The 27,026-nt window shown below is 43.9% G+C and overlaps 1 protein-coding gene across 2 annotated transcripts in view; it reads right to left on the reverse strand.

The window, feature by feature from the left end:
* MYO16 (myosin XVI) overlaps positions 1-27,026 on the reverse strand; it is a 499,683-nt gene that overhangs the window by 434,745 nt on the left and 37,912 nt on the right. Inside the window, exon 1 of one of the 2 annotated variants that reach the window (XM_070471420.1) lies at positions 24,143-24,262. The exons of the other annotated variant lie outside the window; for it this stretch is intronic. The gene's annotated coding sequence lies outside the window, so the exon portion shown is untranslated. Of the gene's footprint in view, positions 1-24,142; positions 24,263-27,026 lie in introns of those variants that run through there. 2 annotated transcript variants of the gene reach the window in all.

The raw sequence follows: 27,026 nt of genomic DNA on the forward strand, positions 1-27,026 counted from the left end.
AGAAAATCACCTTCTTTCTTCCTTTGTGTTTCAGAACATTGCCTATCTTTCCTTTTTGAAGGTATGATTCCCTAAGGAAGACTTTCAGAATTCAGTTGTTATTTCCAGGTTTAAGTAGAGGTAAGATTTTCAAGAAAGGAACTGCATTAAACTATATTGAGTCTAACCTATCAAAGAGCAAAAACAGAAACCAAAACAAACAAAAAAGCTTTGATAGCAAAATACACACATTCTGAAGTTCCAATAAGGGACTTAAAATCAGCTTGTGGACAATGCAGGGTTAATTCTGCAGGAGTTTTCCCTCCTCTCCTAATAGGAAGCGTGAACTAGAGTTGACCCACTTACCACGGTGTGGACCAGAGGCTCCGCCCAGAACGGAAAGACAACCTTTGCATACCTCTCTGCCTTACTTAGTCTCCGGCTTCCGTGGCGGCTCAGCTGGTAAAGAACCCACTTGCAGTGCGGAAGCCGTGGGTTCAATTCCTGGGTTGCGGAGGTCCCCTGGAGAAGGAGAGGCTACCCACTCCAGTATTACGGTCTGGAGAATTTCATGGGCTGTATTCCATGGGGTCGCAAAGCGACTTTCACTTTGTCACTTACAGTTAATTACACTTTGTCACTTATTTGCGCCCTCCACGCCCCGCCCCCGCCTCTCCCCTGCCCACCCCAGGGAGTTGATGGGGCCATTCTTGTAAGTCAAACCATGACTTTTTTTTCTTAAGTCATTCTAGAAAACAAAGCAGCTCAGGATGACCTAAGGCAGCCCCAGAGTCAGCCCCACAGCCATCAGCCACTGTTCTTCTGTGACTATAGCACAGATCTTTAACTCATAAGAAGAGAAGAATTAAGTCTGCTCAGGGTAAGAAAAAAAACACTGAAGTCTTAAATTTGGTAAGGAACTCTGGCCTGAGCACTACTTTTCATCTTCAGACACACCCACAGGAGCCAGTGTGATGAACATCAAAATCAATACAATGATAAAGTTAAAGGTTTACCAGTAAGCCAAGAGTGAACCCAAGGGCAGTTGGGGGAGGAGGAGGAGAGTGGCAATCACAGCTTTGCTTACTGAAGAGATCAAAGGTGGATTCCGTGTCACAACACTCCCCAGGAGGTGGACAGCAGCTGTGACGGCACCATGATTGGACAGCCCAATGTCCGGAGGCGGGAGGAGGGCTTCTTAGAGGCCAGATCTAAGACCAGGCTTCTTAGAGAGCCGGTGGGCTTCCCTGGGAGCTCAGGCGGTAAAGAGTCCTGCAGTCAGGGAGGCCCAGGTTCGATCCCAGGGTCGGGAAGACCCCCTGGAGGAGGGCATGGCAACCGACTCTAGGGTTCTTGCCTGGAGAATCCCACGGACAGAGGAGCCTGGCCGGCTGCAGTCCACCGGGTCGCAAAGAGTCGGACTGAGCGACTTCACCTTCACTTTTCAGAGGCCAGATAAGCTTCCTTCCACTAAAAGAATGTCACCACCTTAACCGCAACGGTTGTTTTAATCGCTCGGGAGCATAACCTTGCATAACATTCAAAACTGTTTTTGAGGAAATTTTTATGAAAAAACAAAGAGCCAACACTGAGTCAGGACCAGACTTTTTTCTAGTCATGTCAGGCTGGGGAGATTTGACCTGATTCCATGAATCCATTCCATTCTGTAGAAGGAATTAAACAAGCCTATGAAACTCCTATGAAAAACTGAAGCAAAACTAATAATAAAATATGAACTACAGTTTTCCAATCTGACTGTACAAGCTTCTGGTCTCTAAAGAAGTAAATTCTGTGTAAAACAACGCGCTGATTAAAAAGGAGAGATGAAATGTACATGAAGAACAAATTCTCAAGGGAAGTCAAGACTTGACGTTTTTATCTCAGAATTACCCACACAGTCAAAATACCTATAAAATATACAGATTAAATATATTTTAGAGTTCAAAGTCTGGAAAGGAATAAATTACTATGTATATTATATATATATATATATAATCTAGAAGTTACCCTGACTTACCTTTCAACAAAAGCAATCCATAACTGATCACAAAGAAGCAAGAAAAATTCCTTTTCTTCAAGGAAAAGGAACCATAACATCACAGAATTTTAGTTTAGAAGGGGACTCACTAAGGACTGGTCCCAACTCCTTCCCAGCACAAAGATCCCATCCAGCCCAGGACTGAATGTTCCTAGGAGCCCACGACTGTCATATGTTAGATGGTGATGGTCCACGACCGGTCACGTGCTCCGCCAACACAGCGCTGGTGGAGCCTAAGGGAACTATCCGAGCTGCAAGCAGTGAGATGGTCAAGCCCTGCACCCCAGAGCTGTCTGAAAGTGATCGGTACCCCATTGTCCCACCGAGAGACAAGTAATGGGGCATTCCAGGATGGGTAAATCAGAGCTCATCACCCAGGACGGAGGGATGCCCACGCGGTGAGGGAAGAGTAGAATAAACCAGCGGGGATTCAGAAGCAGCTGCATTAGCCAGAGGGTGAGAGAAGCAAGTGTAGGGGAAGGTGGGAAGAAAAAGACAATGCCTCCAGCCCAGACCCCCAGGAACACTCCTGAAGTGAAGCAGGTTTGAGTGGCATGCACCGCATTGAGGGACAACAAACGCATCATGGGACTGCAGAGCATCTCAGCAAGAGGGACTCACTAAAGAACCAGCTGGGGTCCTTTGGGGGACCCCAAAGGGGCTGGGGAACTTTGGAGTGGGTTCCAGGATCTGAGCTTTTTTTCTCAATCATATGATGTCAAGACATTTGGTCCATTCTGTGATTGATCTCAATAAATCGTATCCCTTAAGAGGGAGGACTGGGCAAGAAAAAGATGCAGTTGGTCCAAAAGCAGCATCACTGATACTGACCAGCGTGAGAGATGTCCTTTCATTTCTGTGGCTTGAAGGATGTTCATGTTTTTGTCTGTATTCACACAGGACAATGGAAGGGCCTTGTTTTTGTCTCAATCCACCACAGACGCAGGGTCTGATGTTCATTTTTAGTAAGAGTTTATGTTCATCAGAAGATGACGCTGGGCCAGCAGTGGGTGCCGCGAAGCTTCTGGATTGCAGGGGCTCCTTTACTCTCTCAGAGGCTGGGAGGGGGTGTGGTGTGAGGTACTTCTGCTGAGCAGGGCGCTGGCTTGCTGTCCGATGCTTGGGAGCTGCAGACACCCCCGGGCAGTAATATTCTAAGTGTGACTCCAGCTCAGGTTTGAGAGGAAGTGATGCCCCCCTGACCTTGGGCGAGAGTGGGTTTAATGGAATCATAGGCAGGGTCAGGGGAAGGCAGGGACTGGGCTGGAGGTAACAAATCACTCACTAGCTGGTCCCACCCATGCCTGTCCAGAGTTCTAGGCAAATACTTCCCAGTGTTATGGGTCAAAATTTGCCACTATGTAAACCAGTCTGACTCCTCATTGTTAAACACACAGGAAAACTATTTACCTGTCAGGCTTCAAATTGTAAAGAACACATTGTACTCTCCTGTCCTTTGTGGCGTCTTGGACGGGTTCCAGATCAAAGATTCTCAGTAGTACTCACATCCATCCCTAGAGTTCTGCCTTCAGGTAAGGAATTTCCCAGAATCCACTACCAGTTCTCTGTCCTATTGGATTAACCCAACTCCAGCATCCCTTCTGTACCTTCCACAAAGCTTACATCATCCAGTGTTGTATGTTTTGATCTTAAATACTCCTCTAGAACAGTTTCTTTAATTTGAGGCTTGAATAGTTTATTTTATTCTGTTATGTTTATACTAAATAACTGCTAATAAATCCCCCACCATGAGTTGTCACTCATCTAAGCATAATAGTCACCCCTACTCAACGACTCTTTATTTACCTGCAGGTCTCAAGAGAGAAAATATTACCCTATTAGATAACATTAAAATGTCAGTATAAGTATTAGCTTTCACATGATACAGAGTGCAAGATGTTTTATTCCATCCATGTTCACAGAACTACCAAAAGAGGTTACCACCCAACTAGTTCAGGTTAAGCATAACTCTGTGAGGGAGGGTGTATTATTTTAAAGGCACTATACTTATTGTTTCCAGAGGAAAATGGCTTACAATTTAAACGAATAATTACATAAAAGTTTTCCATTTCAGGAGAACAAATCAGTCAATCCTAAAGGAAATCAACCCTGAATATTCATTGGAAGGACTGATGCTGAAGCTGAAGCCCCAGTACTTTGGCCACCTGATGGGAAGAGCTGACTCATTGGAAAAGACCCTGATACTGGGAAAGATTGAAGGCAGGAGGAGAAGGGGCCCCCAGAGGAGATGGTTGGATGGCATTACTGACTCAATGGATATCATGAGTCTGAGCAAACTTCAGGAGATAGTGAAGGACAGGGAAGCCTGGAGTCCTGCAGTCCATGGGGTCGCAAAGAGTCAGACATGACTGAGCAACTGAACAACTTCTATTTCAACAACAGCATACTTTGTTCCTTTATTTAAAAAAAACAAAAACAAAAACCATTTGCCATGAAGCCCTATTGGAAATGACCACATGCTTCTCACAAAGCACCTAAGATAGAAAGAATCCTATGTAGTGAAGGGTATGCCACCCCAGACCATGACCACAGGAGTTCAGGACATGGCACCCCAAAATGTTCCACTGCAATCTGTTGATCATTTTACAGAACAGCAGATGCAGCTGGAGCTCCCTCTGAAGCCCTGATCTGCCTCAAGACCGATCCTCCAAAGGAAGATCCTCCAAAGGAAACTCACTTGTCATAAATCCCCCACCTGCAGTCCCCGGAGTCTCACCCACTGGAAGGTGGACCCCACACCCAGGCAAGCTCTGCCTCAAGCTTCCCCACTTCCCACCAGTCCTAAAGCCCATTCCTCCTTCCTAACAATCACTGAGTCCCCCTGAGGCCGCCACCCTCCTCCCCTTCCCCAGTAAGAAGGTACTGAATCCTGAATTCTAAGCCTCCCCGCCCCAGGGTTGCTCATTTCCTCCGGGTGTATAAGTGACCTACAGTTAGTAAACTTCTGTTTGTTTTTCTCCTGTTAATCTTTTGTTACAGATGGTCTCAGCAAACAGCTCAGGAGGGTGGAGGGAAAATTCTTCTTCCTTCCTACAGCAGCTAAGCACACACACAGCACACACACACTCACACATAGGATTTGCTCCCTTAAAGATTAGTCATCCTATGTCCCAAAAGTGGGTAACCATCTTTTTATTTCTTATTTTTTACATTTAATGCAAATGCTTCTATTCATAGAGTGCAAACATTGGCAGGCTGGTGGCTTTCCTCTCCAGCGAAAAAAGTTCTCGTGAGTGGACCAGTAAAAAACTAAAATAAAAAATAAAAGAACACAGGAAATGTTCTTTTTCTTCTCCACACTCAGCCATGTTACACTCAACGTCAGGACCTCTTCCAAATTTGCTAGAAAAAGACAGAATCAAGAGCCAAATAAAAGCCTATTTAACTTCTTTTTATTTGAAACTTCAAAGTAGGTCATTTGCGCAGTGAGAAGGACAGGGGAGAAGAAAGAGAAAGCCGTTAACATACAAACGAAGGCTCCACGGCAGTGAAACCCACATCCAAGCCCTCCTTTTTCCCGACACCACACTGTCCAGCATCGTCAGGAAAAATAAGTCCCACAATCAGTTTGCTTGTTATGTCTCCTTCCAATCCTGGTGAAAGGCCATTGACTGGAAGCTGAAGAGGAGAAATAAAATAGCCTGGCGCTCAAAACCCAAGGGTGGAACATTAACCATTTATTAACCAAAATTAACCAAAAGCCAGACTTGTCTTTCAAAACCCAAGCGGATCCAGATTTTCTGTCGAACTCGGTTTTTAACTATGTTTTCCTTTCTGTGCAGGAAAACATACTGTGCTTATTCGGTACTAAGTGCATTCCCTGGGAGACATTTCAAAAGTTATGTCCACGGCTTCAGCCACCAAGTTCCTTCTTCGGGGCACCTCCTTGCCCCCTCCCGGCCAGGACTCTCAAAGCGCAGGGCGGCACAGGAACCGCGAGGGGTCTTGTTCAGAAGCTGGTGGGGCTCAGGCCCCGAGCTCAGGACCTGCGCCGGCTTCTCCACCCAGCCCCAGGCGATGTCAACGCTGTGGCCACCCGCGGCAGGGCCCGCAGAAGTCAGGAAAAACCCAGGAACCTGTGATCCACGCCCAGGACTCGGTGTAAGTCCTTGGGTGGTACGAACTGAACCTCTTGACCTTCAATAAATCCAACCAAAGGCCGCAACGTGCTGGACGGGCGTCCTGGGGCCGCGGTCGCTAAGTAAGCTGTCTGGCTTACAGCACCAGAGACTCCTCCTCACCGTGACTGGAGGCGCGGGATCCAACTTCGAGGCACGGGCTGGGCCACGTTGCCCCCAACGCCTGCGGGGGAGAACGGCCCGGTCCCTCCGGTTTCCGGTGGCTGGTGGTCCCCATGCTCCCCGGGAGGTCTACGCATCGCGCCAACCTCCACGGCCATCTCCCCACGGCCTTCTCGCTCTTCATCTCCTCTGCCTCTGTGACCTCACATGGCATTTTCCTCTCTGTGCAACTCGGCTCCCGAATTCCCCTCTTCTAACTTACGATTTATTTGCCTGTTTTTCTGGTGGCACCAGGCGGCATGCGGGATCTTCCCTAACCAGTCAGGAGCCCTCCTCTCTGCACAGGAGTCTGCACTCTAAACCTCAGCTCTCAGCTCTCAACTGAACCACCAGGAAGTCCCTCCCTCTTCTTTCGAAGACGCCAATCGTTGGATTAGAGCCCACCCAACCTCACCTTAACCAATTACCCCTGCAAACGCCCTATTTCCAAATAAGCTCACATCCACATGTCCAGGGGTTATAACTTCAGCACACTCTAGGGACACGATTCCACTCAAAATGTGTGCACAGCAGAGTCTGGGCCCCAATAAAACTGTGTTTCTCCACACTGATGACTCATTAGAATCACCTGGGGAGTGTTCACAATTACACTAATTAAACCTGACCCCTGACCCTCGAGGTAAAACCCGGTATTCCTGTATTTAAACATGCAGCATTTCTGGTGCACTGCAGGGCTGAGACCCACTGCATAAAGTCAGGTTATATAGCTCTTTGTGAAAATGTGAAATACTTTTAAAAAATTTTTAGCATGAATTAGAGAAAAATCTACTGGTAATTTAGTCTATGCTAAAAATATGCTGTTCAAAAAAACAGGGACATTTTGATAATACTCTTCCAGAACCCGAAGTTTCTCATCCACATAATTATAGATATTTCGTGAAAGCATTATCCGCTCAATCGTGTCAGACTCTTTGCAATCCCATGGACTGTGGCCCTCCAGGCTCCTCTGTCCATGGAATTCTCCAGGCAAGAATACTGGAGTGGGTAGCCATTCCCTTCTCCAGGGGATCTTCCCAACCCAGGGGTTGAACCTGGGTCTCCTGCATTACAGGCAGATTCTTAACCATCTAAGCCACCAGGGAGGCCCAGTAGATATTTGGTAATTTCTTTAAAATGGGCATAATACAGATTATGAAATAATTACTCATAGACATTTAGACATACAAGTACAGGATTAAAGAAGAAAAATGCATATGAGAGAATAAAACTGAAGACATGTGAACTTGGGGAGTTACTCTGCCTACGTTCTGGATATCTTAACACTGTTTTCAAGCCTTGCCCATGGTGTTCTCTAATTTTGCTCCACAGGGACTATATTAAAAGACTGTATTAGGGCTATTCCCTCCAAGTTGATCCCAATTTTCCGGAGTTATGATTTCAGAAAATACTTGAAATGGCTTCTAAATTGTTTAAGTAGATAGATGCAATTTCCGGGTTAAAAAAATAAGAGAAACGGAAGAATGAGGTATTCAATATACATACAGTCAGCCAGGAGCTCTAGAAAATATTTTGGAAAAGCTTAAATGGGTAATATTGTGAGTCACACACCCAACCACAAAAGGCCTAGAAAGGGCAGACCTGTTTTGCATCTGGAAAAGGTAAAATGGAACTCTTTGCAAAAATCACTCATGACTACCATCAAAATACCTTCCTTACTAAGGATCCTCCCGAACCTTGCCCTTGCTATAAACTTTCTAGTTTGGTGTGTGGGCTGTTGTTCTGGAAGGGAGGCAGTCTCTGACTTCTGTCTCCCTTTGTACAGTATGCATAACTTTCTAATGAATGTAGATAAGGGGGCTCCGCTACAAGAATGCTGCAGACCAAGCCATATTTTCTGTATGCCACTTTTCTCCGCAAACTCCTCTGTTTAACAGTCAGCAAGCAATGAGGCATGTCTGTGATCAGCACAGCCTGGAAAATAGCCACATTTGTCAAAGTACAAATGAGGAAAACGTCCCTTTCCCAAACAAGCAACTGATTGTAACACACAGGTGGTGTTCCTTTAAGACACGGGATTTTGAGTAGATTGCATTTAATCCTCCGAGAAGCAGAGAGCAAATTCCATACCCAGCAGGACCTTTACCATGTAAGGGCCTCCCAGGCGGCGCTACTGGTAATGAATCTGCCTGTCAATACAGGAGACTCAGGAGATGTGCGTTCAATCCCTGCTTCAGGAAGATGCCCTGGAGAAGGAAACGGCAACCCACCCCAGTATTCTTGCCTGGAGAATCCCATGGACAGAGGAGCCTGGTGGGCTACAGTCCCTGGGGTCACAGAGAGTCAGATAACTAACTCACACACACACACACACACACACACACACACACACACACACACACACTTCGAGAGAAAGTTCTGAAAACCAAAGCATCATTCTGAAAAGCACTGGGGGATCTGAATTAAATCACATTAAAAATTAGGAAAAAAATTTAGGTCTTCATCTTATCCTGGAATGCCTTAATAGTACACAGAAAACATATTGAAACTATAACTACTGAATCTATCTAAATGATTTACAGTCTCTCAAAAGGAAACAATGAATATGCATTAGTTCAATAAACACATTGGGAACGCTGGAAGCATCTAAACAGCTCCACTTGACTTTAACCGTGCTGACATGCTGAGCCGGCGTCGTATGCTGCCCGGGGCTACCCCTTGAGACGGAGCAACAGAAGATTAAACTCTAGGGAGAGCAGGAAAATAAGAAATACAGATATTATACCCAAAAATAAGCAAGAAGAAAGGTGGACATTCACGGACAGAAAAAAGACACCTCAATTACTGAAAACAGCTTTGAACAAGAATCAGATGGTAATAGAGTTTGAAGATTTTGTTCAATGTAGCTTATATTGAATAGTTTCAGTATGTTTTTTTTTGCGTGCCACTAAGGACATTCCAAGATAAGATGAATACCTACAATTTTTCCTAAATTTTTTACTATAAGTTAGTTCAGATCCCCCAGTACTTTCAAGCCTGATGTTTTGGTTTTCAGGACTTTCCGCTGAAGGCATGTGACCATTTCAGATTCAACTTGCATATTATATGCTAGCTACATTGTGTATGCCATCTGTATATGACTTAGGGTTCTGACAGTCCCCAAAAACCTCAACCAACATCTCTAATGACATTCACATTCCTAGAATGTGATTCTACTTTTAAACTTGTGTATTAGGTAACAGACAGCCTACAGAATGCCCCTCTTCCCTCTGTGAAGTACCTTCATCCATGTTGGTGGCACTGTGACCACAGTCAGCCTGGAGAATTCTATTCCCACCTGTAGAGATGGGAGTTCGCCAAGAGTGCATGACCTAGTCCCAAAGATGGATGTGCCTCTTGTACTCGCTATGGTCACATAACTGAACTAAATAAGCAGATAAGCAGTACAAATAGAGTTATCACAATGAAAACTAAGCTTAATATTTTGCAAACAAAAAGCTACCCAAATGAACACTGTACAGTTAACTGAGGGACAAGCAACTTTAATGCTTGAAGGGAAATTCATAAAACCTAGAAAAACCTCTGCATTCAAATTGTCAGGTGTGTGTCTTCTTTTCTAGTTCGACCCTAAGAATTTTAAACCTAGAAATCAGAGGGCATGTAATATCAGTGTGATTAAGAGAAGACAGGCTCTTGGACAAGCCACCAACCTGTGAACCTTTACTTAGGAAAGCCCTCCATCAAAATGTTCATGTATACATTTAGGATTAAGTATTGCAGGATATGCAAACCACAGCATTAACTGTGCTTAGTCACTCAGTCTTGTCCAGCTCTTTGCAGACATGGACTGTAGCCCGAACAAGTTCCTCTGAGCACTGAATTTCCCAGGCAAGAATCCTGGAGGGGGTTGCCATTTCCTACTCCAGGGCATCTTCCCCACCCAGGGATGGAACCCACGTCTCTTGCGTCTCCTGCACTGCAGGCAGATTCTTTACCACCAGCTGAATGTGGAAGCCCATAGCATTAATTAGAACACTTTATTAATTTTATTTTAAAATGCCCTGATATGAGTAAATTGTTCCAACTAGAGAGAAAGAACTAATCTCCCATGAATGCAGATGGTCAACTAGATAGACTTCTCTTCTTGGGGAGATACCCGCAAAACTGGCCTCAGCATTTATTCAGTTAGCAGTATGAATCCTCCTAAGTCCAAAGTGCATAAAGACTGGCCTCTCTTCCAGGTTCCAACTGGCTGCCACTTGGGATTATCCCTGTAAATTTGCTGTTGTTGTTTAGTGGCTAAGTCGTGCCTGACTCTTTTGTAATCCTATGGAGCATAGCCTGCCAGGCACCTCTGTCCATGGGATTCCCCAGGCAAGAATACTGGAGTAGGTTGCCATTTCCTTTCTCCAGGAGATCTTCCCAACCCAGATTCTTTACCACTGAGCTACTCGAGACTAAATGTCTAAATGGCTTCTAATTTGAGTTCTTGGGTCTGTCCCAAAGGCAATGGTGATTGATGAAATGACTCGATACGACCCAGGCAAAAGATACCAGCAACATCCACATCGGTGTGGACATACAGCTTAACGGCAAATAAGGAACTGCATGGAGCACGGGCCTTCGCTGTGTTCCAGGGCCCGAGAAGCCTGCAGGTCCCCACGGGCCGCCTCCCCTCTGTGTCTCTAGTGGGCTATGGGGGACGCACGTGGTCACTTCCCTGGCCCCCCAGCCCCACTAGTAACTATTCCGGGCTGCATGACTCTGTACTCGCTGCTTCCCAAAAACAAGTCCCTGGGGGAAAACAGCACTTTCCTGAATGCTCCCTAAAGTGAAGAAAGTGAAGTCGCTCAGTCGTGCCTGACTCTTTGCGACCTCGTGGACTGCAGCCCACCAGGCTCCCTATCCCATGGGATTTCCCAGGCATGCATGCTGGAGTGCGTTGCCATGTCCTCCTCCAGGAGATCTACCTGACCCAGGGATGGAGCCCGGGCCTCCTGCACTGTGGGCAGAGAGTGTATCATGTGAGTCACCGGGGCATCCCTCACGTTTCCTAAGAGCCCAGGAAACCAACCCTCCGTCTCCTCGGCACTGCAGCTCTTCACACAGGCAGCATGAGCTCCCGAGACCCAGCCAGCGGCCCCTCGGCAACACGCGACTAAGCCTTTGGCTTGGATGACTTTCTAGGACATGACCCTCTTTCCTCCTGAGTCCATCTCCTCAAAAAGGATCCAGGGATTGACCTCCAGCCCCAGCGAAAGATCCTAACCTCTCGCCTCTGCCCCGGCTCCACAGAGCGAAACAGGGTAAGAGAATCTTCTGTCGAGCACCTCTGAGCACCATGACTTAGAGGGGAGGGGATGAGAGAGGGTGGGTGTGTCAGCCGGGAGCCGCTGGGAGACAGAACCACACCAGCTCGTGTCTCCAGGGACTTAGGCACAAAGAGCCAGTCGTGACACATTCAAGGACAAGAGAGAGAAAAAGGAAGACTGAGGTATAAAGAGACGGAGCAACAGCAAGATGCAGCCACGACCCCTAGCAGCTGGGGAGAAGCTTGAGAGCGGGCGTTGGTGCTGAAACACGGTCCCTAGAGAAAAAATACTGCCTGCAGGCACTAGCATGTTGAAAGGCGTGTGAAAAACTGCAATACTAGATTATGCTCCAGGAAAGAACTGCCAAGGCTAATATATCTATGTTAAAGTCAGCTATGTGATTTTTAAAGGAATATTTGCATCCTAGGGCATCCACCTACATACAATTCTGTAGCCAATGCCTGTGGAAAACTCAAGTGTTTGTACCTTGATTTTAAGTAAGTCTCTGTAATGTTATTTAGCCTCTAAATTGAAATATCTATATCAAAGGAGATACGTAGTTTCTTTGTAGCTTAAATATTAGCTCAGTTCAGTTGCTCAGTCATATCCGACTCTGTGATCCCACGGACTGCAGCACACCAGGCTTCCCTGTCCATCACCAACTCCTAGAGCTTGCTCAAACTCATGTCCAAAACTCATGTCCACTGAGTCAGTGATGCCATCCAACCATCTCATCCTCTGTTGTCCCCTTCTCCTCCCGCCTTCAATCTTTCCCAGCATCAGGGTCTTTTCCAATGAGTCAGCTCTTCGAATCAGGTGGCAAAAGTATTGGAGTTTCAGCTTCAGCATCAGCCCTTCCAGTGAATATTCAGGACTGATTTCCTTTAGGATGGACTGGTTGGATTTCCTTGCAGTCCAAGCAACTCTCAAGAGTCTTCTCCAACACCACAGTTCAAAAGCATCAATTCCTCAGCGCTCAGCTTTCTTTATGGTTCAACTCTCACATCCATACATGACTACTGGAAAAACCACAGCTTTGACTAGACAGACCATTGTTGGCAAAGTAACATCTCTGTTTTTTTAATATGGTGTCTAGGTTTGTCATAGCTTTTCTTTGAAGGTGCAAGCGTCTTTTAATTTCAAGGCTGCAGTCACCATCTGCAGTGATTTTAGAGCTCAAGAAAATGAAGTCTGTCCATTGTTTCCCCATCTATTTTCCATGAAGTGATGGGACCAGATGCCTTGATCTTTGTTTTTTGAGTGTTGAGTTTTAAGCCAGCTTTTTTACTCTCCTCTTTCATTTTCATCAAGAGGCTCTTTAGTTTCTCTTCACTTTCTTCATACATTAAATGAAGAGCATTTGGAAAGTGATTTAAACTGGATCTTAATCAATAAATAGATGATGTTATCATTTTTATAGTGTTTTTTCTAGCCACATTAAGTATATGATTTCTATACATGCAAAATTCTCCACATTGATATGGAAGAAAACATGCACACCTTCTATTTTCTAAAAAAAAAAAAAAAATCAATTTTGGTCTCATCCCCTAAAAACAAAATTTTGGTTCTTTCTTACATCTCCAATCGAAGTTACACATAGTCAATGTCTTCAAGACACTGTGGAAAATTCTGAAAGAGATGGGAATACCAGACCACCTGACCTGCCTCTTGAGAAACCTGTATGCAGGTCAGGAAGCAACAGTTAGAACTGGACATGGAACAACAGACTGATTCCAAATAGGAAAAGGAGTATGTCAAGGCTGTATATTGTCACCCTGCTTATTTAACTTATATGCAGAGTACATCATGAGAAACGCTGGGCTGGATGAAGTACAAGCTGGAATCAAGATTGCCAGGAGAAATATCAATAACCTCAGATATGCAGATGACACCACCTTTAAGGAAGAAAGTGAGGAAGAACTAAAGAGCCTTTTGATGAAACTGAAAGAGGAGAATGAAAAAGTTGGCTTAAAGCTCAACATTCAGAAAACTAAGATCATGGCATCTGGTCCCATCACTTCATGGCAAATAGATGGGGAAACAGTGAAAACAGTGGCAGATTTTATTTCTGAGGGCTCCAAAATCACTGCAGATGGTGACTGCAGCCATGAAATAAAAAGACATTTACTCCTTGGAAGGAAAGTTATGACCAACCTAGACAGCATATTAAAAAGCAGAGACATTACTTTGTCAACAAAGGTCCGTCTAGTCAAGGCTATGGTTTTTCCAGTAGTCATGTATGGATGTGAGAGTTGGACTATAAAGAAAGCTGAGCACTGAAGAATTGATGCTTTTGAACTGTGTTGTTGGAGAAGACTCTTGAGAGTCCCTTGCACTGCAAGGAGATCCAACCAGTCCATCCTAAAAGAAACCAGTCCTGAATATTCATTGGAAGGACTGATGCTGAAGCTGAGGCTCCAATACTTTGGCCACCTGATGCAAAGAGCTGACTCATTGGAAAAGACCCTGATGCTGGGAAAGATTGAGGATAGGAGGAGAAGGGGACAACAGAGGATGAGATGGTTGGAAGCATCATGACTCAATCGACATGAGTTTGAGTAAACTCTGTTAGTTGGTGATGGACAGGGAGGCCTGGTGTGCTGCAGTCCATGGGCTCACAAAGAGTCAGACACGACTGAGTGACTGAACTGAAGTGAACTTAATGTCTTCAATCTCTATTATCTATATGCAAAACTTTCTAACAATTTCTATGCTTTAATATTAATATATTCTCCATAATAGTTCCAAAATAATTTCTTGAAATTCAAATTGCTCATGCCACAGCTTCAAGTGACCAAACTGTTTACCAAGGGCCAGAAAAGTTCTCTCAAAATGCAGATAGTAAGTTTTTGGATTTTGTGATCTACCCAGTTTCAGTAAGTGGAAGTCGCTCAGTCATGTCCAACTCTTTGCTACCACAGGGATTACACAGTCCATGGAATTCTCTAAGCCAGAATACTGGAGTGGATAACCATTCCCTTCTCCAGGGGATCATCTCAACCCAAGGACCAAACCCAGGTCTCCCGCATTGCAGGCAGATTCTTTACCAGCTGAGCCACCAGGGAAGCCTAGGAATCCTGGAGTGGGGAGCCGATCCCTTCTCCAGGGGGTCTTCCCAACCCAGGAATTGAACTGGGGTCTCCTGCACTGTAGGTGGATTCTTTACCAATGGAGCTAGCAGGGAAGCCCCAGTTTCTGTAACAAAATCACAGAAGCAGCCCTAGACAATACTTTTAAGGAGAGCATCTGCTTGCAGGTATGTTTATTTAGCAAAGACAAAGGGTGAGATTCTCAATGGGTGGGTGCAAGCTGGGCCCATGAGCCAAACCCAGCCTGCCTCAGGCCTGTCTACACACTTGTAATGTGTCACCCAGGCACTGTCCACACAGCCTGAGGTTGCTTTCCCACCACATGGGCAGAGTTGAGTAGCTAGTTGAGACACCCATATGCTTAACAAACTGGAAACCATTTGCATTCTGGTATTTCACCAAAAAAAAAAAAAAAAAGCTTGCTGGCAGCTGCTCTAGAAAAGAAAGTCCAAATCCCACTGCTCAGTACATAGGTCTTCAGGGTCAAGCTCTGGCTTACTTACATCTGCCAGGGTCCCCATGCATCCTACTCTCAGACTCTGCCAACTGCCAACCCAAACTACAGATCTCTGTCTCTTTTTTAGATTGAAGGGTAGTTGATTTACAATGTTGTCTTAGCTTCCGGTGCTCAGCAAAGTGACTCAGTTACACCTATACATGTACGTTCATATATGTATGGGCTCCCTTGGTGCTCAGACAGTAAAGAATCTGCCTGCAATGCAGGAGACCTGGGTTTGATCCCTGGATGGGGAAGATCCCCTGGAGAAGGGAATATTCTATCTCATATTCTTTTCCACTATGGTTTATTACAAGATATTGAATACATTTCCCTGTGCTATTGTCATAGGATGTTGTTTATTTATCTTAAGTATAGTAGTTTGCATATGAAAAAAGTGAAAGTGTCAGTCACTCAGTTGTTTCCGACTCTTTGCAGTCCCATGGACTGTAGCCTGCCAGGCTCCTCTGTCCACAGGATTCTCCAGGCAAGAATACTAGAGTGGGTACCCATTCCCTTCTCCAGTCGATCTTCCTGACACTGGGATCAAACCCGTGTCTCCCGCATCGCAGGCAGATTCTTTACCATCTGAGCCACCAAGGAAGTTCAATTTGTATCTGCTAATCCCAAACTCCAAATTTATCCCTTCCCTACCTTCTTCCCCCCTTAGTAGCCATACGTTTGTTTTCTATATCTGTCTGTTTCTGTTTTATAAATAAGCACATTTGTATCATATTTTAAATTCTACGTATAAGTGATATCACATGATATTTGTCTTTCTCTGTCTGACTTGCTTCATTTAATGTGATAATCTCTAGGTCCATCCTTGTAACAGCAAATGACATTATTTTGTTCTTTCATGACTGAGTGGTATTGACTGTATATATGTACACATCTTCCTTATCCATTCATCTTTAGATGGACATTTAGATTGCTTCTATGTCTTAGCTATTGTAAACAGTGCTGCTAAGATAGATGTTTTACAAATATCAATACAAAAAAAAAATTCTCAACAGTTACAAGCAAGGGAAATCATAAACATATAAAATGGATTATATACCTGATAAAGTAGAATTTATCCCAGCAATGCAAAGTAGGTTTAACACATGAAAAGAAAGCCATGCAACACACCACATTCACAGTATAGAGGACCAAAAAAACACTCGATCCTTGCAACACAGAGGGAGAAGCATCTGATAAAGTCCAACAACATTCCTTACTCAAAAACATTCAACAAACCTAGGAAGAGAAGGGAACTACCCTAATCTGATAAAGAGTACCTACAGAAAGCCCAGAGCTGGCATCAGACGTAATGGTGAAATCCTGACAGTTTTCCCTTGAAGATCAAAGCAAGACAAGGACGTCTGCTCTTACAGCTTGTATTCATGGTAATGGGCTTTCCAGCCAGGACAGTCAGGCAATAAAAGGAAGTAACAGGCACCCAGGCTGGAAATGAAAAGTAAAACTACCTCGATCAACAAAGACATCCTCTTGCATATAGAAAACTCCAAGAAACCTGCACCAGAAAAATCGTTACGAACGAATAACTGAAATGAGCAAGTTTGCTGAGCACAAGATCAACCTTCAAAAATCAATTACGTTTCTGTGCACTAATAATGAACACATCAAAATGAAATTGGGAAACATTTATTTACAGTAGCAACAGAAATCATGAAAACACCCAGGAATAATTACACAGGAATTTACCAGTAGCCAATTTTGTCTTCAAAGACAAAAACGCACTAGATCAATCACTCGGTGTTCTTCGCACGCCCATGCTGGTGTGAGGTGTAAAACCTACATCGCTGCTTCTCCTCTATTCCTCCATGGCCTGCAGGTCTGAAGTCTTTTAATATATGTTTCACTCTCAGCATACCACTAACAAAAACCTTAAATTACAATCCACTACCACACTCCTGATGAGTCTCTTACTTGGGAAATTTCTCAAACCAGCTTCAGTCTCACAAACTTAAGCATTCGCAGGTTTCCCCGCCCTGGCACAGGCTTTACATTTCCTGCTCTCCACGGCTCACCAACCTTGACAATTCTGTCTTGATCTCCTCCCGGGGCTAATCCTCAGTTCTGAGCCATCCTCTGATGCTCCTGCTTTCATCTCCACTAGATCCTCTTATCCTTAACCGGTGAGCCAATTCCTGGACTTCCACAGTGCACAGAGATTCAGTCATCAAAGAAACATTTTCTTAGAGCCTGAAGAAAAAAAAAGGGAAATACAGCAAAACTACTTGCCTCACTAGCTCTCTTTTTTTCGCCTTTTACCAATACTGAAATCTGAAATAATCAGATCTGGACTTGCTTCATGCGTACTTCTACCGAAAACCAAAATTACAACAACCTGTCAGTGTCACCTTAGGCCTCCTAAGAACGTCTTTGATAAATGCATTGTCCACAAAGCTAAATGCATTGATAAATGCAATGATAAATGCATTGTCCACTTGAAGCAAGTGTCTAATAGACCCAAGAGATGTTTTAATTCAAAATAATGGGCCCTCTCAAAGGAAAGCCCTAATCTCAGCACAAAATCACTGAACAGCTTAGCTGCAAGGTAGAATAATAGACACAAGACCAGAAAAGAGGCAAGGCTCCTCACCATAACAATGCCATTTATAATCATAAACAGATTTGACCATTCTCAATTTTTTTAATTTCCCTCAAGTCCTGAATTAAAGAAGTCTTCCATGTATTATTATCTCAGACATATACATTGACTTGGGGGAATCTACAAAGTATTTCAGACTCTAGTACCCAAAACAGGCAACCAAGTACAAAAATCTAGCTTTAATTGTTAGCTTCCCAGACCCATCTGGCTTTGTTTGGGAAGCAGAGCACACTTTTAAGGAAGAAGTAATACCAATTCTTCACAAAAACTTTCAAAAAATGAAAGATGAGAAAACGTTGCCAACTCATTCTATGAGGCCAGTATTACCAAAACCAAGTAGATATCACAAGAAAACTAAAGACAAGTGTTTTAAGAATATAGCTGCAAAGAATCCTCATCAAAATAAAAACATTTGAACTTTAGGAACATATGAAAACAACTAGACACCATGATCAAGTAGGATTTATCCCAGGAATGCAAAGTTGGTTTAACATGTGAGAAGAAGTCAGTGCAACACACCATGTTAATAATATAAAAGACAAAAGCCATATGATCATTGCAATAAATACAGAGAAGCATTTAATATTGTTAAAAACACTTAACAAACTAAGAAGAGAAGGAAACTTCTTCAACATAATAAAGGCATTCACAAAAAACTTAGGGCTAGCATCATATTTAATGGTAGAAACCTGAAAGGTTTCCCTTGAAGATCAAAACAAGACAAGGATGTCTGCTCTTACCACTTCTATTCAACACTAAAATGCAGGTTCCAGCCAGGATAATTAGACAACTTAAAAAAAAAAAAAAGAAAAACAGGCTTCCAGACTGGAAAGGAAGAAGTAAAACTATTTCTATCAACAAAATGCATCCTCTTGTATAAAGAAAATCCTAAGGAATCCATACCAAAAAAAAAAATCTATTAGAACTAAAAACTGAACTTAGCAAGTTTTCAGGATATAAAATCAACATACAAAAATTGATTATATTTCTATGCACTAATAACAAACAAGTCAAAATAAAATTAGGAAAAAACTTCTTTAAAATAGCAACAAAAATAATGAAAATGCTTAGAAATAAATATAACAGAAGTTCAAGATTTGTACAGTCAAAGTTGCAAAACATTGCTGAAAGAACCTAGAGACTGTATAAATGGATAATCCAAATTCATCAATAGAAAGTCAAAGTATTATTAAGATGGCAATATTCCCTAGAATGATCTGCAATGATTCAACACAAATCCTATCAAATTTTAGCAGACTTTTGTGAAAAAATTGGTAAGCTGGTCATAAAAATTATATGAAAAGGCAAAACACCCAGAGTAGCCAAAAGAATCTTGAAAAATAGAACATTAGAGAGCTCACAAAGTTATGGTTTTTCCAGGAGTCATGTACGGATGTGAGAGCTGGATCACAAAGAAGGCTGAGCACCAAAGATCTGATGCTTTTACGTTGTGATGTTGGAGAAGACTCTTGAGAGTCCCTTGGACTGCAAGGAGATCAAACCAGTCTACCCCAAAGGAAATCAACCCTGAACATTCATTGGAAGGACTGATGCTGAAGCTCCAATACTTTGGCCACCTGATGGGAAGAGCTGACTCATTGGAAAAGACCCTGATGGTGGGAAAGATTGAGGGCAGAGGAGAAGGGGCTTGCAGAGGATGAGATGGTTGGATGGCATCGCCAATTCAATGAACATGAGTTTGACCAACCTCTGGAAGATTGTGAAGGACAGAGAAGTCTAGCATGCTACAGTCCACGGGGTCACAAAGTGTCGGACATGACTTAGTGACCGGTGGTAGTGGTTGAGTCGCTATGTCGTGTCCAACTCTTGCGATTCCAGGCTCCTCTGTCCATGGGATTCTCCAGGTAAGAATACTAGAGTGGGTTGCCATTTCCTTCTTCAGGGGATCCTCCGGACCCAAGAATCAAATCTGGGTCTCCTGCATTGCAGGCAGACTCTTTACCAACTGAGCTACAAGGAAAGACTTAGCAGCTAGACAATAAGAACAGAGAGCTCACACTGACAATTTCAAACTGATTCAACAGTGACAACAATCAAGATGCTGTGGTAATGGGATAAGGACCACAGATCGACAGAATGAATATAATTGAGAGTCCATAAATAAACCCTTACATCTAGGGTCAATTTAATTTTGACAAAGGTGCAAATAGGAAAGAATAATATTTTTAACACATGATGCTGAAAAGCTTAGCATCCCCACATTGTGAAAGTCACTCAGTCCTGTCCGACTCTTTGTGACCCCATGGACTACACAGTCTGTGGAATTCTCCAGGCCAGAATCCTGGTGTGGGTAGCCTTTCCCTCCTCCAGGGGATCTTCCCAACCCAGGGATCGAACCCAGGTCTCCTGCATTGCAGGAAGATTCTTTACCAGCCAAGTGACAAGGGAAGCCCAGTATCGCCATACAGAGGAATAATGTTGGACCCCTGACTTAACACTATAGAGGAAAATTATCTCAAAATGGGTCATAGACTCAGAGACCTAAAAAACAGTGTGGTTCTACTAACATGCAGCTGACACCATTTGCAACACATCACTCAGGCTCAGCAGTACCTTATGTGGTCCCTGCTGGTCAGAGATGAGTCCCCTGACCAGTTCCCTGGATGTCACAGCAACACCTCACTGTCTAAATATTCCTAAGCACATTCTGTCAACATCTGTCAATTAAAGACCAATAACAACAACCGAAAAACTCCACGAACCAGCACTGGTCCATCTAAGTGTGTGCCAAATTACCATCACGATCGTCTAAAACGTCATTTTTAAATGCAAGTACCCCAAGCAGTATACACAGTAATCTTCCTAGAAATGGAGCTCATCACTAACAAACTGTCACACCCTTAAAATCCACAGCAAACGACATGCCAGTGGGTACTATGGCAGTGATTTCAAAATACATAGTCCCTTTTTCTACACTTCCAATCTACTCTTATGTCCTCTGACACTCAAAGTACTTTCTGTGAAAAAGTTTACTTGGGCAAATAAAACTGGAAGGTTTATTACAGAGGCCAGATTCAAAAATGCTCTCAAGACATTGACGGAGTGAGGTTGTGTTTGGAAACAGTTTTCTTGTCTCAGGAGATTCCATTTTGAACACTGCTGACGTGGTACCTTAGTACCAGAAAATATACCATTATTCTAAAAGTAACTTGGTGCCAGAGACTGTTTTTTTGTTTTTTGTGTTTTTTTTTTCATTTACTTGCTTAAATGGCTTATTTAGTATTTTGAATATGCATTTTGCCTAAGTCTGGGTGCTCAGAGCTCTAAATGGGTTTACACATAAGAAAGAGGTAATAGCATTTATATAGAAACATAACTATGAGAGTACAAAGTAAAATTTGATTTAGAGTATCACATTCATGGGCCAGCGTTTCAAATCAGTGTTGATCATGAAGCAAAGGGGAACACATTTTATAATACCTCACCTCAATCTGAATTAAAAAACACTCATGTCTTTTCATAAGAAAAATCGATGGATCCACCTGGAACTGTTAGAAAGTCATAATATGCTGGAAGCATCGTTTTAGTTTAGAGAGTTCCATTTTATCGCCCAAGAAGAAATGCATCGTCAGCAAGGGTTTTGCCAGGATCTGGCAAACACTGCCCTTGGAAGACTATGCCAAGAGAAAGGAAGAGGGCAAATATTGGCTTCTGTTATGTAAACAAGCCATGCTCCTCTGTCCTCCAAGTTGAACTAACGGGAAAGTAGACAGCTCTTAGCATGGACTGGGCTCCTGGGGCTAGCCATATTCTCACTGCAAACTGATCATGCCTGATAAATATATTTTGTTAATGTGAACCACACTTAATAGAGGCATTTCAGTAATTACCACATAACAGATCTTTCTCTGTTCCTTTCTGCTTCTGCAACCTTATGAGGAGACAAAGCCGAGTATGTATTATAAGTAAGAAATGAAAGAAAGCAAAGCACATCCATTTTATCAGATTACCCGAAATAAGCCATTTATCATAAAGATTACATTGACCAAGTTCAAGACCTATTTCATACCTAGTATAACAATATGTAATAACTGCATGCTAAAAATGAGTGCTAAGCACAATTCAGTAATATGTCATGTGAATATATATTTTTATAAAGCCTTACCATGGGCTCCTTAAATACTAAAATAGCAAACCTTTTATTTTTTCCCTGATTTAGACTACTTACACGTTAAACTATTCAATGTAAAATGGAATTTACATTTTACAAATGTTATCTAAAAATAAAAACATACAATAATGACTTTCATTTACATTTTCTAAAAAGTCATTTCTCTAAACATGTTCATCTAAACTGAGCAAATAAATGCAGTTTGACATCAAGGATACATAACTTACAAGATTAATCTCAAATATAAAATTCTGCTTTAGATATCCAAATTTAGATGAGTGAAAACAAATTCAGTGTTACCTGAAATAACTGCAGAGCATTTATAAAGAGCATAAAATTTCCATAATACACTTAATTTTCAAACGTTTTACTAGAATATCCAAAGTAAATATTTAACATCATATTCATCATGCCTATATAATTTAAAATGCAGTTTCCTACCAGAGATGTTATCCTGACAAATTTGGCTTGAGCGTATTCCCGTGTACAACTGAATCAATTTCACACTTACTCACCTCCCTGTCTCTGGGAGGTGGTCCATTCATTGGCTTGATATTGCCATGGCAACTCTGCGACATGGTAACATGCCAGCCAAGCTCTGCTCTTCCAGCCCCAGTATATAGTGAACTGCCTCATGCAAATAGCATCACTGCGCCTTTATAGGCGGGTCTTTTCCACTCTTAGCCTGTCATTTTAAAATTGATATTTTAACGCCTACTAAAGATAATTCAGCACTAGGAAAGCAAATGTAAGGTTACTTTCTTTTTGTTAGAGAGTATGTGTTGGGGGGGGGCATATCTAAAATTTTCTAAAAGCCCTCATGAAAAGAAGCTGAGCTCACTTGTGTTATCACTGTGACAGGTGTGAGAGGACCTGTCGTTTACCAGAACAATGTTTAAGTCAGTAGTGTTCAGGGTGAGTCACAGGTCACTATATTATACTTTCAAATAAAAGGCAGTTCTCTGAAGTGATGGTGGGACTGCCTCTTGTTTTCTTACAGAATCTTCCTGGAATGTCTGTTTGTATTGGTTTACTAGGACTGTTGGAGCAAGGCGCCGCAAACTGGGCGGGTTGAAAAACACAACAGGATTCTCTGGCAGTCCTGGAGGCCAGAAGTCCAGAATGGAGGCGTGGGCAGGGCGGTACTCCAGGGGAGGCTCTCCCAAGCCTCCCGGTGGCTGCCCCCAGCCCTGTTCACCCTGAGGTCGCTGCCGCGTGGCCCCAGGCTCCGCGGCCCCAGGCTCGTCCCTGTCTGCCCGCCCCTGCTCTCTGCCGTCCTGTGTCTGTGTCTCTCACAAAGACACGGGTCACGTGAGGGCGGCTCTAGGGCCTCACCTTGGGGCTTCCAGGTGGTCAAGAACCCGTCTGCCAATGCAGGAGGCTTCAGAGATGACAGTTCAGGAAGATCCCCTCGAGTAGGAAATGGCAACCCACTCCAGTGTTCTTGCCTGGAGAATCCCATGGACGGAGGAGCCTGGCGGGCTACGGTCCACGGGGTCACAAAAGAGTCGGACAGGACGGAAGCCCCCGGGCATGCACGCATCTTCAAACACTCCACTTCCAAACAAACTCATGCAGAGAGGGACGGGCATTGGATTCCAACAGCTTTGTGGCGCGGGGGAACAATTCAGCCCGCCCCGGTGCTGCTGAAGGCACGTTTCCCAACGTGCAGAAGGCCCGAAGGCCTCGTCAGGCCCTGCTCCATCCATCCGTGCGGACCGGCAGCGCTAAGCGGCGCTAGCCAGCAGGGAACAGTGCGGGGCGCTTCAGCACGCGCCAAGGGACCCAAGGCGACGCCTGCCTTGGACGCTGCGCTCTCGCCTGGCACCTCGCTGCGCTCCAGGGCATCGCTGGGGTCTCCGGAGCAGGTTCCCACCCACCTGGGCACTCAGGGGGCAGAGGAGCCCGGGGGAGGAGCCGGCCTTGCCAGCTGGTGCTGGGAACCTCCCGCCCACCCCGAGGGCACAGCATTCATAATCCATTCGCGAAGCCGGGCGGTAGGTGGTTTAGGACAACGACGAACGCGCACGTCCCTCACACACATTTCTTCCACAGACACCCCATGAAGCAGAGCCTTCCCTCTGCCTTTCTCCCCACAGCTGCTAATTTCCTTCGAGAAGACCTCCCATCGCTGGGCCCTCGCTCAGGACATCAGGCCCGCGGCAGCAGCTTCGCCCTGATTCGCAGGGGAGCTCAGGGAACGGGACCAAGGATACTCACGTGCACCGGAAGTCTTCTCCGAAAGGCGAGCGGGCAGGAGACCAGGGACTTGCCCTAAAGAAAAATCCGGCGGGAGACCGCAGCTCACCAGCTATCCCCAAGTCACTTGGACCTCAACATAAAACTGGCCCACTTGGCACGATGAACACCCTGAATGGAAGAGAAGGGAACCCGCTGGTTTATGACTCCCAGCATCGTTATCTTTGCTAGGAGAATAACTCGAGCCCTCTTTGTGGAAAACTGAAATCACAGTATTTTTTTTTTTTTTTTTTTTTAGTTTCACTGCAGCAAAGCTCCTAATATTTGGAATCCTTCTTTAAGAAAAAATGACAATAATAAGACTTCAAATAAAGATTGGCTTAATTATTCTCAGGGAATGCTGGTGGTTGGCTGCTAGATTTCGTCTAATATCATGTAGCCCTACTACGTGATATGTGTGTATGTGTGTGTATCTTTTCATGTATCTATCTACTTACCTATCTGTATATTTATATACAGATATTCAATTTTAGACCTGCTCTTAATCACTGCCTCGCAATAAAGTTAAATGAGAGAAAATGCATGTGTAGTACTCAAGTTTTTACTGGCATAATCCCTTTGGCCTTTAAAAGAGATTGCTGAATGAATAAGCATTGCAGCTCTTTCTTTTGAAGAATTTATTAACCCAGTCTATTTAAATAATTGAAAACTTCCATAAAGTTTTAGAATAAACATAACTTTTTTCACTTTGAGGACAGAAATTGATAGCAATTGTGCCCAAATCCAAGTAAACTACAATGGACTTGTTCAAACTGTGAAACCAGTTTAAGGGTAGCAACCAGCATCATTAGTAGACTTGAAAATATCAGAGCCTGTCTATGGAGTGAGACAAGTATTGCTTTGTGTAACTATTTTTTTTCCAGTTGTAAGCTACAGTTATAAGTGTCTATATACATGTTTGGGGGGCAGTTTGGTGCAGCATTAAATACATTACTTAATGGGTATCATGGTTTAAAAAAAAAGGTCTGAAAGTCACTACCTCTCTGGGTAACCCTAACCCATTGTGCTTGTACCTGGCAGATATGACCTGAGGTCAGCTAACCTGTGTCCCTGTGACTTCATTCAACTTTGAGCTTTAATTGACAATGAGCACTTGATGAAAGTGTGTTGAGTGCTGAAGAAATGGTTTAATATTTAAAGACCCTTTTTTAAGAATAACCAATTGGTTAATAACGCCTTAAATACTTGCTAGATGTCCAATGATAGCAAATAAAATAGATTATATAAATTAGACAGCTTCACAGTCTGAGAAGAGCTACCCTGGTGGGTCAGATGGTAAAGAATCTGCTTGCAGTGCAGGAGACCCGGGTTTGATCCCTGGGTCAGAGAGATCCCCTGGAGAAGGAAATGGCAAGCCACTCCAGTATTCTTGCCTGGGAAATCCCACGGACAGGAGGGCATGGAGGACTACAGTCAATGGGGCCACAAAAGAATCAGACATGACTGAGGGACTAACACTAACACAATCTGAGAAGGTGGCTTTTATTAGATAGTATCCAGATCTCTTCTCTTATAAAAGACCATCACCAGAAGATGAACTGAGCCACCTCATTTCCAGACTCAAGATGATAAAGGTAGACTGGAGAAGCGAGTAGAATCTGCGAAATATTAAAATCTCCCTGAAGCAGACAATAGTAAGATCACAACTAATACTCAGAGAAGATGGCAAAATTAATAACATAGAACAGGGAGCCAAGATCATAAAGGTGGCCACTGAAGGAAGGGATCAACACTCTGTGACAGGTGTTCATGAAAAAAGATTGGAAGATAGCACAATCCTCAAATGTCTGCCTTCGGTTAAAGACAAGCAGAAGACCCAAGGAAAGAAGTCAAATAATAATAATAAAAAAGATTAGGGCAGCATGACAGGGCAGTATCACAGAAGAAATATTTCAGGAAGGAAAAGTATTGCCATAGTGTACAATTTCTGCAATTGTCGGCAAGTCAGGAGAGCATGGATCTTGATCCATGAACAGAGTATAAAATAAAGAGAGAATGAAAGTGAAAAGAAGGTGAAAGTCTTTCAGTTGTGGCCGACTCTTTGCAACCCCACTGACTATTATACAGTCCATGGAATTCTCCAGGCCAGAACACTGGAGTGGGGAGCCCTTCCCTTCTCCAGGGGATCTTCCCAACCCAGGGATCAAACCCAAGTCTCTCGCATCGCAGGCAGATTCTTTACCAGCTGAGCCAGGAGGGAAGCCCAAGAATACTGGGGTGGGTAGCCTGTCCCTTCTCCAGGGGATCTTCCCGACCCAGGAATCAAACCCGGGTCTCCTGCATTGCAGGTGGATTCTTCACCAACTGAGCTATCAGGGAAAACCAAAAAGAGAATACTTGCCCCCAGATGTAGCGATCCCCCCGCTAAGAAGCTTCACAGGCACGTGAAGGGAGCCAAGGCCCGCGTGAGAGAGCGCGGTTGCTCTGGGGCATTGAAGGACTGGTTCATCCTCTTTCTCGGGCACTAAAGCCGACAAGGGGAGCAGGGAGGGCAGGACAGCGGTGCGACGACCTTGTCCACGGGGCAGCTGAGAGGACTGTGCCAGGAAGATGCACAAGGTGTCCCTTGGGATTTCTCGACCTGTTGGCAGAGGGCACAGTCTTGAACTGGAACCAGCATATTTGCAACTGGGAGTGGGAGCCAAATACAGAAAAACTTCACTATCAAACCCACCACCTCATACTCCCACCCTGGGATAACTCAGAACACCAGCAGACACGAGACAAAGTTGCTGCCCAGAGTCTCTCCAGTACAACGTGAGAGAACAAAGCAGTGAGTATGAAATTACAATAATTAAAGACTACCGCAGACAGAGACAAAAGAAGTATTATCTCCTGGACTTCT

This window comes from Odocoileus virginianus, chromosome 8 (assembly GCF_023699985.2).
Source record: "Odocoileus virginianus isolate 20LAN1187 ecotype Illinois chromosome 8, Ovbor_1.2, whole genome shotgun sequence".
In the NCBI taxonomy this organism is placed as follows: Eukaryota; Metazoa; Chordata; class Mammalia; order Artiodactyla; family Cervidae; genus Odocoileus; species Odocoileus virginianus.